We start from the raw sequence: 12843 nt of genomic DNA on the forward strand, positions 1-12843 counted from the left end.
AGGGAACACCATGTGTGGGCTGTGTTGATTTAACCCTTTTGGGGCAATGCACGAGGAGTGAGTGTTCAGGATAGGGTTGCCAGGTGTCCAGTTTTCAACCGGAATGCCTGGTCAAAAAGGGACCCTGGCAGCTCTGGTCAGCACTGCTAACCACGCTGTTAAAAGTCTGGTGGGCGGCGCAGCAGGGCTAAGGAAGGCTCCCTGCCTGCTGTGGCTCCGTGCCGCTCCCAGAAGCAGTGGCATGTCCCCCTCTCCGGCTCCTATCCGTAGAGGCAGCCGGGGGCTCTGCACACTGCCCTTGACTCTGCAGCTCCCACTGGCCAGGAACCGCAGCCAATGGAAGCCGCGGGGGTGGCGCCTGCAGATGGGGCAGCACGCAGAGCTGCCTGGCTGTTCCTTTGTGTAGGAGCTGGAGGGGGGACATGAAGCTGCTTCCGAGAGCTGCTTGAGGTAAGCACTGCCCGGAGCCTGCACCCCTGACCCTGTTCCGTGCCCCAACCCCTGATCCCCCTCCCACTCTCCAAACCCCTCGGCCCCAGCCCAGAGTCCCCTCTTGCATGCCAAACCCCTCATCCCTGGCCCCATCCCAGAGCCCATACCCCCAGTCGGAGCCCTCACCCCCCCCAACCCCCTGCCCCAATTTGGAACCCCCTCCAGCACTCTGAACCCCTCACCCCCAGACCAGAGGCCTCTCCTGCACCCCAAACCTCTCATCCCTGGCCCACCCTGAGCCTGCACCTGCAGCCAGAGCCCTCACTCCCCTGTGCCCCAACCCCCTGCCCCAGCCCTGAGCCCCCTCCTGCTCCCCAAACCCCTCATCCCTGGCCCCACCCCAGAGCCCACATCCCCTGCCTGTCTATAGGTGTCTTCAGTAAGGGAGATACTAAATGGCTAACTTAATATACCAGGAAACAGTGAAGCAGAATATACACAAAGTGCTGTCAGATGCACAAAGTAAACAAACTGGCCGGGGGGACGGGGGACGGGGGGGACCTCTATTTTCCGTCCCACGAACCTTTCAGTTTTGGTAATTCAGTAACCATAATAAGTATCACATTTTCGGACAGTGTGATTTTTGACCCGTTAATGTGCCTTTTACGTCATCGTGAAAATTCCAGTCCTTTTAAAATTTTACAGCCGTGGTGATTAGAAGAGGAAAGAAGTTTCTTCTTTTCTGAAACCCTGAATGGTTACTTGAATCTAAGTGAACAAAATGTTACTTTCAGAAGAGAAATATGGTTCTAGTTTGGCAGCTGAGGTTATCATGGGGTTTTTTACTCCATTCATCTAAAGGAGGATTTACAGTTTGATCACATAAGTATCCTCGGGGAGCCCTTCTCAGTTTGGTACCTTTCATGACCTCCTCTGCTAGGCATGCCTAGAGATTCAAAGGAAGCTCCTTCTTTATGATCAATCATTCTGACACATTTATTAATACCTCTGTTCCGCTCTGACCATTTTAATTGTCCATGCATTTTCCTCCTGAGCGATTATTATGAACTCCTTTTAATCAGAAGTCTGCCACATGTTATCCCAACGCAGTCTGATTTATGGATAAAGAATTTCAAATGAAAGTGGGAAAAAATATTTAGTAAAGTTGTGTCATTAAAATACAAAATAGATCATTGCCAATTGTTTGTGCTGTTTTGAAGATTAAAAAAAAATTCACCAATGCCTTTTAAAGCTAACGATAAACTATGCATATTTTTTGCAAATACAGGGTCAAATTTCCAGCCAACCTCCAATTTTACATAACCAACTGTGCACCTGCAAACTCCACTTTAAACTAAACAAGCCCAGTTTTTTCAATCTCTCCATCTAGCCTTTTTGAGGGAGGGTGACCAGAAGTTATATAATAGCAATATAATATGGGTGCTTCTTAGGACTAAGCAGCTCGCCAATACTCAGGGCCTTACAGGGTTGTTTCTTTTAGGAGAAGAAATAGAGGATAGGAGTCACGTATTTCTTTGGTGCAATCCTGTTAATTTACAAAGAATGTACACAAAATCTTGTTTCCCACAGTAGAAACAAACAGCAGTTTCCTTGCTCACAGTTCCCAGATCTACCTCTCCTGCCAGCTCTATGCCCCAAAGAGCGCTCTCCCTCCTAGGGCCACACTCACAACTGCTTGCCTTGCTTTCTGCCTCTCACACATGCAAACAGACACAGCTGCAGCCAGTCAATGCCCTTGCCTCTGTGTTTGCAACCAGTCCCAGGGAATCCCCTCCACCACATGGCTTAGCTCTGCTCAGGCTTTGCCATATGGCCCATTGTCTTGCCTTCAGTTGTCTCTAGCTACCTCATTTCATAAAGGTGTTTCATTGCTCCTTCCAATTAGTCTGAATGAAACCCACCAGTTTTAACGAGGTCTATGATTTTTGATCAAAGATCTGCTTGATGGCACCCATTAACACTTCCGAACAGAACAATATTGGTTGCACAGATTTCCATTCCATTTTTTACTCATCCTAATGTTTTGTTTGTTTTTTTGAGTGTTACTACATACTGAATAGAAGCCTTCATTGACCTGTCCAGGTTTTGTTCCTGAGTTTTTCGTTAGTTAGGAACCCAGTAAGGTGTATGTAGTTCAAATTAGTCTACTATGTGGCTCTGGGAAGAAGGATAAAGGAATTTGAGGCACAAGTGGTGTTCTCGTACATCCTCCCGTTGGGAGGAAAAGACCCGGGTAAAGACCGTTGAATCATGGAAGTCAATGAATGGCTACGCAGGTGGTGTCGGAGAGAAGGCTTTGGATTCTTTGACCATGGGATGGTGTTCCAAGAAGGAGGAGTGCTAGGCAGAGATGGGCTCCACCTAACGAAGAGAGGGAAGAGCATCTTTGCAAGCAGGCTGGCTAACCTAGTGAGGAGGGCTTTAAACTAGGTTCACCGGGGGAAGGAGACCAAAGCCCTGAGGTAAGTAGGGAAGTGGGATACAGGGAGGAAGCACAAGCAGGAGAGCGCGAGAGGAGAGGGTTCCTGCCTCATACTGAGAAAGCAGGACGATCAGTGAGTTATCTTAAGTGCCTATTCACAAATGCAAGAAGCCTGGGAAACCAGCAGGAAGAATTGGAAGTCCTGGCACAGTCAAGGAATTATGATGTGATTGGAATAACAGAGACTTGGTGGGATAACTCACATAACTGGAGTACTGTCATGGATGGTTATAAACTGTTCAGGAAGGACAGGCAGGGCAGAAAAGGTGGGGGAGTTGCATTGTATGTAAGAGAGCAGTATGGCTGCTCAGAGCTCCGTTATAAAACTGCAGAAAAACCTGAGAGTCTCTGGATTAAGTTTAGAAGCGTGAGCAACAAAGGTGTTGTCACAGTGGGAGTCTGCTATAGACCACCGGACGAGGGGGATGAGGTGGACGAGGCTTTCTTTCGGCAACTAACAGAAGTTACTAGATTGCAGGCCCTGGTTCTCATGGGAGACTTCAATCACCCTGATATCTGCTGGGAGAGCAATACAGCAGTGCACAGACAATCCAGCAAGTTTTTGGAAAGTGTAGGGGACAATTTCCTGGTGCAAGTGCTGGAGGAACCAACTAGGGGCAGAGCTCTTCTTGACCTGCTGCTCACAAACCGGGAAGAATTAGTAGGGGAAGTAAAAGTGGATGGGAACCTGGGAGGCAGTGACCATGAGATGGTCAAGTTCTGGCTCCTGACACAAGGAAGAAAGGAGAGCAGCAGAATACAAACCCTGGACTTCAGAAAAGCAGACTTTGAATCCCTCAGGGAACTGATGGGCAGGATCCCCTGGGAGAATAACATGAGGGAGAAAGGAGTCCAGGAGAGCTGGCTGTATTTTAAAGAATCCTTATTGAGGTTACAAGGACAAACCATCCCGATGTGTAGAAAGAATAGTAAATATGACAGGCGACCAGCTTGGCTTAACAGTGAAATCCTTGCTGATTTTAAACACAAAAAAGAAGCTTACAAGAAGTGGAAGATTGGACAAATCACCAGGGAAGAGTATAAAAATATTGCTCAGGCATGCAGGAGTGAAATCAGGAAGGCCAAATCACACTTGGAGTTGCAGCTAGCAAGAGATGTTAAGAGTAACAAGAAGGGTTTCTTCAGGTATGTCAGCAACAAGAAGAAAGTCAAGGAAAGTGTGGGCCCCTTAATGAAAGAGGGAGGCAACCTAGTGACAGAGGATGTGGAAAAAGCTAATGTACTCAATGCTTTTTTTGCCTCTGTCTTCACGAACAAGGTCAGCTCCCAGACTACTGCACTGGGCAGCACTGCATGGGGAGGAGGTGACCAGCCCTCTGTGGAGAAAGAAGTGGTTCGGGACTATTTAGAAAAGCTGGACGAGCACAAGTCCATGGGGCTGGATGCACTGCATCCAAGAGTGCTAAAGGAGTTGGTGATTGCAGAGCCATTGGCCATTATCTTTGAAAACTCATGTAGATCGGGGGAGGTCCCGGACGACTGGAAAAAGGCTAATGTAGTGCCCATCTTTAAAAAAGGGAAGAAGGAGGATTCTGGGAATTACAGGCCAGTCAGCCTCACCTCAGTCCCTGGAAAAATCATGGAGCAGGTCCTCAAGGAATCAATTCTGAAGCACTTAGAGGAGAGGAAAGTGATCAGAAACAGTCAGCATGGATTCACCACGGGCAAGTCATGCCTGACTAATCTAATTGCCTTCTATAACGAGATATCTGGCTCTGTGGATGAGGGGAAAGCAGTGGACATGTTGTTCCTTGACTTCAGCAAAGTCTCCCACAGTATTCTTGCTGGCAAGTTAAAGAAGTATGGGCTGGATGAATGGACTATAAGGTGGATAGAAAGCTGGCTAGATTGTCGGGCTCAATGGGTAGTGATCAATGGCTCCATTTCTAGTTGGCAGCCGGTATCAAGTGTAGTGTCCCAAGGGTCGGTCCTGGAGCCCGTTCTGTTCAATATCTTCATTAATGATCTGGAGGATGGCGTGGATTGTACCCTCAGCAAGTTTGCAGATGACACTAAACTGGGAGGAGAGGTAGATATGTTGGAGGGTAGGGATAGGATACAGAGGGCCCTAGACAAATTAGAGGATTGGGCCAAAAGAAATCTGATGAGGTTCAACAAGGACAAGTGCAGAATCCTGCAGTTAGGACGGAAGAATCCCATGCACTGCTACAGATTAGGGACCGAATGGCTAAGCAGCAGTTCTGCAGAAAATGACCTAGGGGTTACAATGGACGAGAAGCTGGATATGAGTCAACAGTGTGCCCTTGTTGCCAAGAAGGCCAATGGCATTTTGGGCTGTATAAGTAGGGGCATTGCCAGCAGATCGAGGGACATGATTGTTCCCCTCTATTCGACATTGGTGAGGCCTCATCTGGAGTACTGTGTCCAGTTTTGGGCCCCACACTACTAGAAGGATGAGGAAAAATTGGAAAATGTCCAGTGGAGGGCAACAAAAATGATTAGGGGACTGGAACACATGACTTATGAGGAGAGGCTGAAGGAACTGGGATTGTTTAGTCTGTGGAAGAGAAGAATTGGTGTGGGGCGGGGAGATTTCATAGCTGCTTTCAACTACCTGAAAGGGGGTTCCAAAGAGGATGGATCTAGACTGTTCTCAGTGGTAGCAGATGACAGAACAAGGAATAATGGTGTCAAGTTGCAGTGGGGGAGGTTTAGGTTGGATATTAGGAAAAACTTTTTCACTAAGAGGGTGGTGAAGCACTGGAATGCGTTACCTAGGGAGGTGGTGGAATCTCCTTCATTTGTGGTTTTAAGGTCAGGCTTGACAAAGCCCTGGCTGGGATGATTTAGTTGGGGATTGGTCTTGCTTTGAGCAGGGGGTTGGACTAGATGCCCTCGTGAGGTCCCTTCCAACCCTGATATTCTATGATTCTATGATTCTTTCCAACAGGCATTGTCTAGCATTTGTCAACACTAATTTTCATTTGTTCTTAGTCTTATGAGTCTTAACTAACCTAAGTAATTTTGCATCCTCATTTGTAAAATGTTGCCATTACCGTGCTGGTCCTGTTTTTCAGATAATTAACAAACATAATTAACTCCACCAGTTCTTGTGACATCTGCTGTTAACCTTTTGACATGAAGAAAACTGATCATTTATTCGTGTTTTGTTGTTTAGCCAGTTTCTCATTACTGGCAGAATTTCACTTCTCACCCCAGCACTATTTCCTTAAGAGCTTTGTGTGAGGGATGTTTAACAAGGGCGTTTGGCAAGTCCAAGGGCATGTCTGCACTTGGAGCTAGGGGTGTGATTCCCAGCCTGTGCAGACATACTTGCCCTAGCTCTCATCGAGTTACCACACTAAAAATAGTAGTGTAGCCAGGTAGCACGGACAGTAGCATGGGCTCACCATAGCAAGCACAAACCTGCCTAAAGCCCATGGATATGTATTTGGCACAACTTCCCCATGCCACCACTTGCTGGTACCCTGGCTACACTACTATTTTTAGTAGGAGTGAGTGGGTGAGGTTCTGTGGCCTGCAATGTGCAGGAGGTCAGACTAGATGATTGTGATGGTCCCTTCTGACCTTCAAGTCTATGAGAGCTAGTGTGAGTATGCCTACGTGAGCTGGGAATCATACCCCCAGCTCCAAGTGTAGATGTAGCCAAACCTTGTGAGCGAGGTCTTGGTCGCCGAAAGGATAAGGAGCAAGCCTTCCTGTTCACTGAGCATTCTGTATCCAGATGGGGATGGAGGAGATGTATCAGCAACTCCAGAAAGGGGGAACATTTTGCATCCAGTACAAAAGAAAAATGGGACAATTGGCTTCTGCATAAGAAGTTGACAACAAAATGAAGTTTATTCCCTTTTAGACACGTGGGGGTTAAAGTCTGTGGTATAATCAGCACTGTTATTCCTAGTTACAAAGAACCAGGCATCCATGATGGCAAATGACATCTTAAATATTAGATGTTAGTTTCCATCCTGGCGGATTTCAGTTCTATTATTATAGCCCTACAAAACCTCCCTATGCGCAGCAGAATCTGTCCTTTGAAATTACAATGGAAAAGGTGAAGAAGCAAATCATAAGGGGATCTAGAACCTAAAAGGCAGGTTCAGCAGGAAGACAGATATTAGTCTGTCCAAACTTATAGCAACACATAGGGTTGCCAACTTTCTACTCACACAAAACTGAATACCCTTGCCCTGGCCCCTGCCCTCTCATCCTCTGAGGCCCTGCCCCTGCTTACTCCATTCCCCCCTCCCATTGTTGCTCGCTTTCCCCACCCTCACTCACTCGCTCATTTTCACCGGGCTGGTTTAGGGGGTTGGGGTGCGGGAGGGGTTGAGGACTCTGGATGGGGGTGCAGGCTCTGTAGTAGGGCCAGAAATGAGGAGTTCATGGTGCAGGCATGTGACTGAGGCAGTGGGTTGGGTGTGGGAGGGCGTATGGGCTCTGGACTGGGGGTGTGGGTTCTGAGGTGGGGCCAGAAATAAGGGGTTCAGGGTTTGGGAGGGGGATCAGAACTGGGGCAGCGGGTTGGGGCACTGGGGGGGTGAGGGCTCCAGCTGGAGGTACAGGCTCTGGGGTGGGGCTGGGGATGAGGGATTTGGGGTTTACGAGGGTGCTCTGGGCTGGGATCAAGGGGTTCAGAGGGCGGGAGGGGGATCCGAGCTGGGGCAGGGGGTTGGGGCATGGGAGGGGGTTGGGGTGCAGGCTCCAGGCGGTGCTTGTCTCCCCTACAGCTCCTACACAGAGGTGTGGCCAGGCGGTTCTGCATGCTGCCCCATCCACAGGTGCTGCCCCCACAGCTCCCATTGGCCATGGTTCTCGACCAATGGGAGCTGCGGAGCCGGTGCTTGGGGCAGGGGCAGCGCGCGGAGCCCTCTGGCTGCTCCTGTGCATAGGAGCTGGAGAAGGGATATGCTGCTGCTTCCAGGAGAAGCGCTGAGCCTTGGCAGGCAGGGAGCCTGCCTTAGCCCCGCTGTGCCGCCAACCAGACTTTTAATGGCCCGGTCAGCAGTGCTGACCAGAGCTGCCAGGGTCCCTTCTCAACCAGGCGTTCTGGTAAAAAAATGGACACCTGGCAACCCTAGTGTAAGGGAACTGTTGCCCCCTTACTAACATTCAGTAGTGGTGTTTTGGTTGGCTAGCTCCCAGTACTAAAAGGGGAAGGGTCTGTGGGAAACATGACCCTGAGACTGATAGTCGCCAGGAACACTGGGGAGAGGCGAATGCTCCTGGTCAGCCTGAATGACAGCATGGGCAGACTAATCAGAGAGTCAGGAGGCCAGGGAGGTCCCGTCCTGTCCTCCGTGTGAGCTGGATTTGCCTGGGTCAGACAGTGTGGGGCTGAGCTAAGGAGAAAGCAGGGGCCCAAGCTAAGCTGGGGAGCAGAGCTGTGCCAGATCCAGAGGGACCAGAAAAGCAGCCCAGAGAGAGCAGACCCTGTCCTGGAAGCAGAGCTGCAGCCCCAAAGCTAGAGGCACAGCCCAGAGAGAGCAGACTTGCCCTGGGAGCAGAGCTGCAGCAACCAGAGTCAGAGGGGCCAGAAAAGCAGCCCAGGAAGCAGGTCAGTGCTGGGAGCAGAGTCACAGAAGCAGCCTGCAGAGCAGACCTGTCCTGGGAGCAGAGCTGTAGCAACCAGAGGCAGAGGGGCCAAAGAAGCAGCCATGGGAGCTGGAGGCAGAGCAGCAGCAGCAGTGCAGAGACAGAGTGGTGGAGCTGGGGCTGGAGCAGTCCAGAGCTGGGTGCGGTGAGCAGCTGGGAAGAGCGAGGGGGACCCTGGGCAGCGGGCCCAGCACAGGGAGATGCCTCAGCCAAGAGGTTCTGCAGACCAGGCTTGGATCGTAACCCCGACAGGGCGGGGGCAACACTGGGAAGAAGGGTCCTACCACTTGTAGCCTGAGAGAGTGTGGCCACCACCTGAGCAAGTGTCCAACCCACAGCATCCCTGCAGCACAGCCAGGGCCTGAGAAGAAGGCCTGGGACTCCTGTAAAGGGTTAATAAGCAATCTAGTTAGATACGCGTTAGATTCTGTTTTGTTTAAATGGCTGATAAAATAAGTTGTGCTGAATGGAATGGATATTCCTGTTTTTGTGTCTTTTTGTAACTTAAAGTTTTGCCTAGAGGGATTCTCTATGTTTTGAATCTGATTACCCTGTAAGGTATTTACCATCCTGATTTTACAGAAGTGATTCTTTTACTTTTTCTTCAATTAAAATTTTTCTTTTAAGAACCTGATTGCTTTTTCATTGTTCTTAAGATCCAAGGGTTTGGGTCTGTGTTCACCTATGCAAATTGGTGAGGATTTTTATCAAGCCTTCCCCAGGAAAGGGGGTGTAGGGCTTGGGAGGATTTTGGGGGGAAAGACATTTCCAAGCAGGCTCTTTCCCTGTTATATATTTGTTAGATGCTTGGTGGTGGCAGCAATAAAGTCCAAGGGCAAAAGGTAAAATAGTTTGTACCTTGGGGAAGTTTTAACCTAAGCTGGTTAACCTAAGTTTTAACCTAAGCTAACCTAAAAATAAGCTTAGGGGGGTTTTCATGCAGGTCCCTACATCTGTACCCTAGAGTTCAGAGTGGGGAAGGAATCTTGACAGAGATCAACTAGCCCAGGATTTGAATCCGAGATTTTGTCTTAGAAGAGGCATGTTTGGTTAATCTGATACTGTCTTCTCTCATCATCTATCTTCTCGGGGGGGGGGGTTGTCTTGGATGATAACTTAGATGCTGGAGTTTTGTCAGGGCTGTAATTTCTGAAAGCATTTAGCAATGGCCCTTTTAACTGGGCCATGTGTAACATGATGATGTTGTCACCAGACCAGGGTGTACATGTATTCCTTTCACTTGGAAAGAAGGATGAAATAGCATTTGTGTAGAAGTTATGAGCCCCAAAAGATCCGGGGGGCGAGGTGGTAGGAGGGGTTTCACTATGTATTAGAAAATACTTCTTGCTATAGCAGAAGCTAAAATATCTCTGGGTGACTTTCCTTTATCATATCTTCAGTAGATCTCCCAGAGGTTGATGTTAATATTCTATGTTTTGGGAAGGCAATGCTGTAATGATAGATATAAGTATTTCCACCTGGAATATTGATCTCGTTAAGGACTTGTTGAGAGAACTGAGATTTAAAATGGGCTGCATGTCATTAGTTCTCTTTGTACCACAAATAATCTTGTGCCATTTCCAAAACATCTGTCTCTCCATGGAACTGATATTATCTTCCAAAGTGTGGGAGATGGATTACTGCACCCATCATCTTCTGATGCTATGAAGGGTCCCACCCAGACTTGGGAAACTTGAAAACAAGAGAAATTTTTAGGAACTGGATGGTTTTCCTGGGAATCCCAGTGTGGGATTCCCCTCAGGAAAGGCAATAGTGGCATACTCCTAATGCCTCTTCCTAATGCCTGCTGTAGCGCAGCAGCTGCCTGGAAGAGCGCCAGGTGGCAGCGGCGGCAGGCTGCCCCCTGCCCAGGCTCAGCCCTTGCAATGCCAGCTACAAAAGTGCCATGCAAATGCCTGTTCTCACTTTCAGGTGACATTGCAAATAAGAAGCAGGCAGCAGTATCTCCCATAAATGTAAACAAACTTGCTTGTCTTAGCGATTAGCAGAACAAGAAGTAGGACTGAGTGGACTTGTAGGTGCTAAAGTTTTACATATTTTTAGTGCAGTTATGTAACAAAAATAAATCTACATTTGTAAGTTGCACTTTCACAATAAAGTGATTGCTGTACAGTACTTGTATGAGGTGAAATGAAAAAAAATACTATTTTGTTGTTTATCATTTTTACAGTGAAAATATTTGTAATTAAAATAATATAAAGTGAGCACTGTACACTTTGTATTCTGTGTTGTAATTGAAATGATTATGTTTGAAAATGTAGAAAAGCATCCAAAAATATTTAATACATTTCAATTGGTATTCTATTATTGATTAAAACTGCGATTAATCACAATAATTTTTTTAATCGCAATTACTTTTTTTGAGTTGAGTTAACTGGGATTAATCGACAGCCCTATTTTCGGATAGTTTAACTCTTTTTATTCAGTTCATTCTCTGAGATATTCTTTCAATTTTATTAGAATTTCACAGAAAATGAAATTAGGTTTTAAAAAGTCCAAACACTTCCTTTTTTGTACAAAGAAGTTTTCCGTTACCAAAAAAAATCTTTTAAAATTAAATAATTCTTAGAAAGTCTTCAGCTTAAACAAATAAAAGCTGATGATTCTTATAACAATTTTTGAACAGATGATTCCTGTCTTCTGGAGTTTGGTAAATACTGTGCACTGCCAGTAATTAATTAATTCCCCGTTAATATAAATATTCTATATTTAAATGGTTTCCTACACTAGTTTAGCAAGTTCATTAGATTCATGTTGCTACATAAAGGATTTTGCCAATTTATGTGGCAAAGATATTAGGAGCTATAGTAGGAACTTTTCATTTAGCTAACACATTTGCAATCCTACCTTTTCACAAAGGCTTTTGTCATTGCCAGATTTAAGAAGTAAACAAAAGTTTAAAACATCTCTAATTACACATGTTTTTAAGACCACAAGCAGGTTTTTTTTGCAATAGGGTGGGGGGTGGTACAGCTCACTTTACCTAGAGTTATTGCTCTGACAATATACCCTACGTTCCTTTTAGTCAGGTTTCTTCCTAAAACATGAATGTTTACATGGTTTGTCTTCTCAATCTTTGTTTGGAAGGCAGAAATAGAAACCTTCTGGAATTTCTTTGATTAGCTTTAACATTGTGTAACACAGCCAGCGAAACATATGTATTTTTATATTTCCAACATCCTGACTACAACATACTTGTAGCTATATCATAACATTCAGTAAAGGCACAAACAAGTTTGTAATGACCTAACCGAAAAATAAGCTATAACAACTTTATTAATATTATTCTTGCATCAATATTGAGGTCTTTCCCCTACAAAGGACCCAGCAGGGAGAAGAGTAGATGAGACGGTAAACACTGTCCTGGGGTTCTGCTGGCCTGCCTCCCACCCCAGAGAAACCCTGATTGGCCCAGTCATGCAGAGAGACCTCTCCCCACTGGGAGAGACCAACACTGAATCCCTTTGCTGGGAGAGACCAACTCCCCCGGACCTCTGGATACTGCCCACTGCTCCCTGCCAGGAGAGACTGTTCCTTCCCAGGCACTGCCTGCTGCCACTCCCCCTGGGAGAAACTGACGGTGGTAGGTATGGTAATTTCCTGCAATATTTGGAGAAACCTTACTGAATTAAGTTTAAGTATCTTAGGAGTTCACTGTATTAAAAATGCAAATGTTTTTGTATTATTGTGGGACAGCATGTAACATTGCTGGGGGGAGATCTGACTAATGTAAACCCTGCAAAGTTTTATGAGCTTCAGAGGACTATTTGAAATGATGTGCCAGGCAAGAATGAAATTTTAAAGTCAAGTGGGTATCCCAGGAAATCTCTAAGGGGATAAATGAGAACAGGAGTACTTGTGGCACCTTAGAGACTAACAAATTTATTTGAGCATAAGCTTTCGTGGGCTACAGCCCACTTCATCGGATGCATAGAATGGAACATATAGTAAGAATATATATATATATACACATACAGAGAACATGAAAAAGTGGAGTAAGAGACTAATTAATTAAGATGAGCTATTATCAGCAGGAGAAAAAAAACTTTTGTAGTGATAATCAAGATGGCCCATTTAGATAGTTGACAAGAAGGGTGGGAGGATACTTAATATGGGGAAATAGATTCAATATTTGTAATGACCCAGCCACTCCCAGTCTCCATTCAAACCCAAGTTAATGGTATCTAGTTTGCATATTAATTCATGCTCAGTGTAGCCGCTTCCATAATGCAAGAACTCAGCTTTTTGAAGCTCCACCCTGCAGAGGGGATCTTTGGTGGCCGATCACCTGT

General features: G+C 46.4%; 1 protein-coding gene across 1 annotated transcript in view; it reads left to right on the top strand.

Annotated features, from left to right (window-relative positions):
- Positions 1-392: 392 nt before the first annotated feature.
- Positions 393-12843, top strand: part of EXOC3L4 (exocyst complex component 3 like 4) — a 103271-nt gene continuing 90820 nt past the window's right edge. Inside the window, exon 1 of the mRNA XM_073349721.2 lies at positions 393-450. The gene's annotated coding sequence lies outside the window, so the exon portion shown is untranslated. The remainder of the gene's footprint in view (positions 451-12843) is intronic.

Source organism: Lepidochelys kempii, chromosome 6 (genome assembly GCF_965140285.1).
Source record: "Lepidochelys kempii isolate rLepKem1 chromosome 6, rLepKem1.hap1, whole genome shotgun sequence".
Lineage (NCBI taxonomy): Eukaryota > Metazoa > Chordata > Testudines > Cheloniidae > Lepidochelys > Lepidochelys kempii.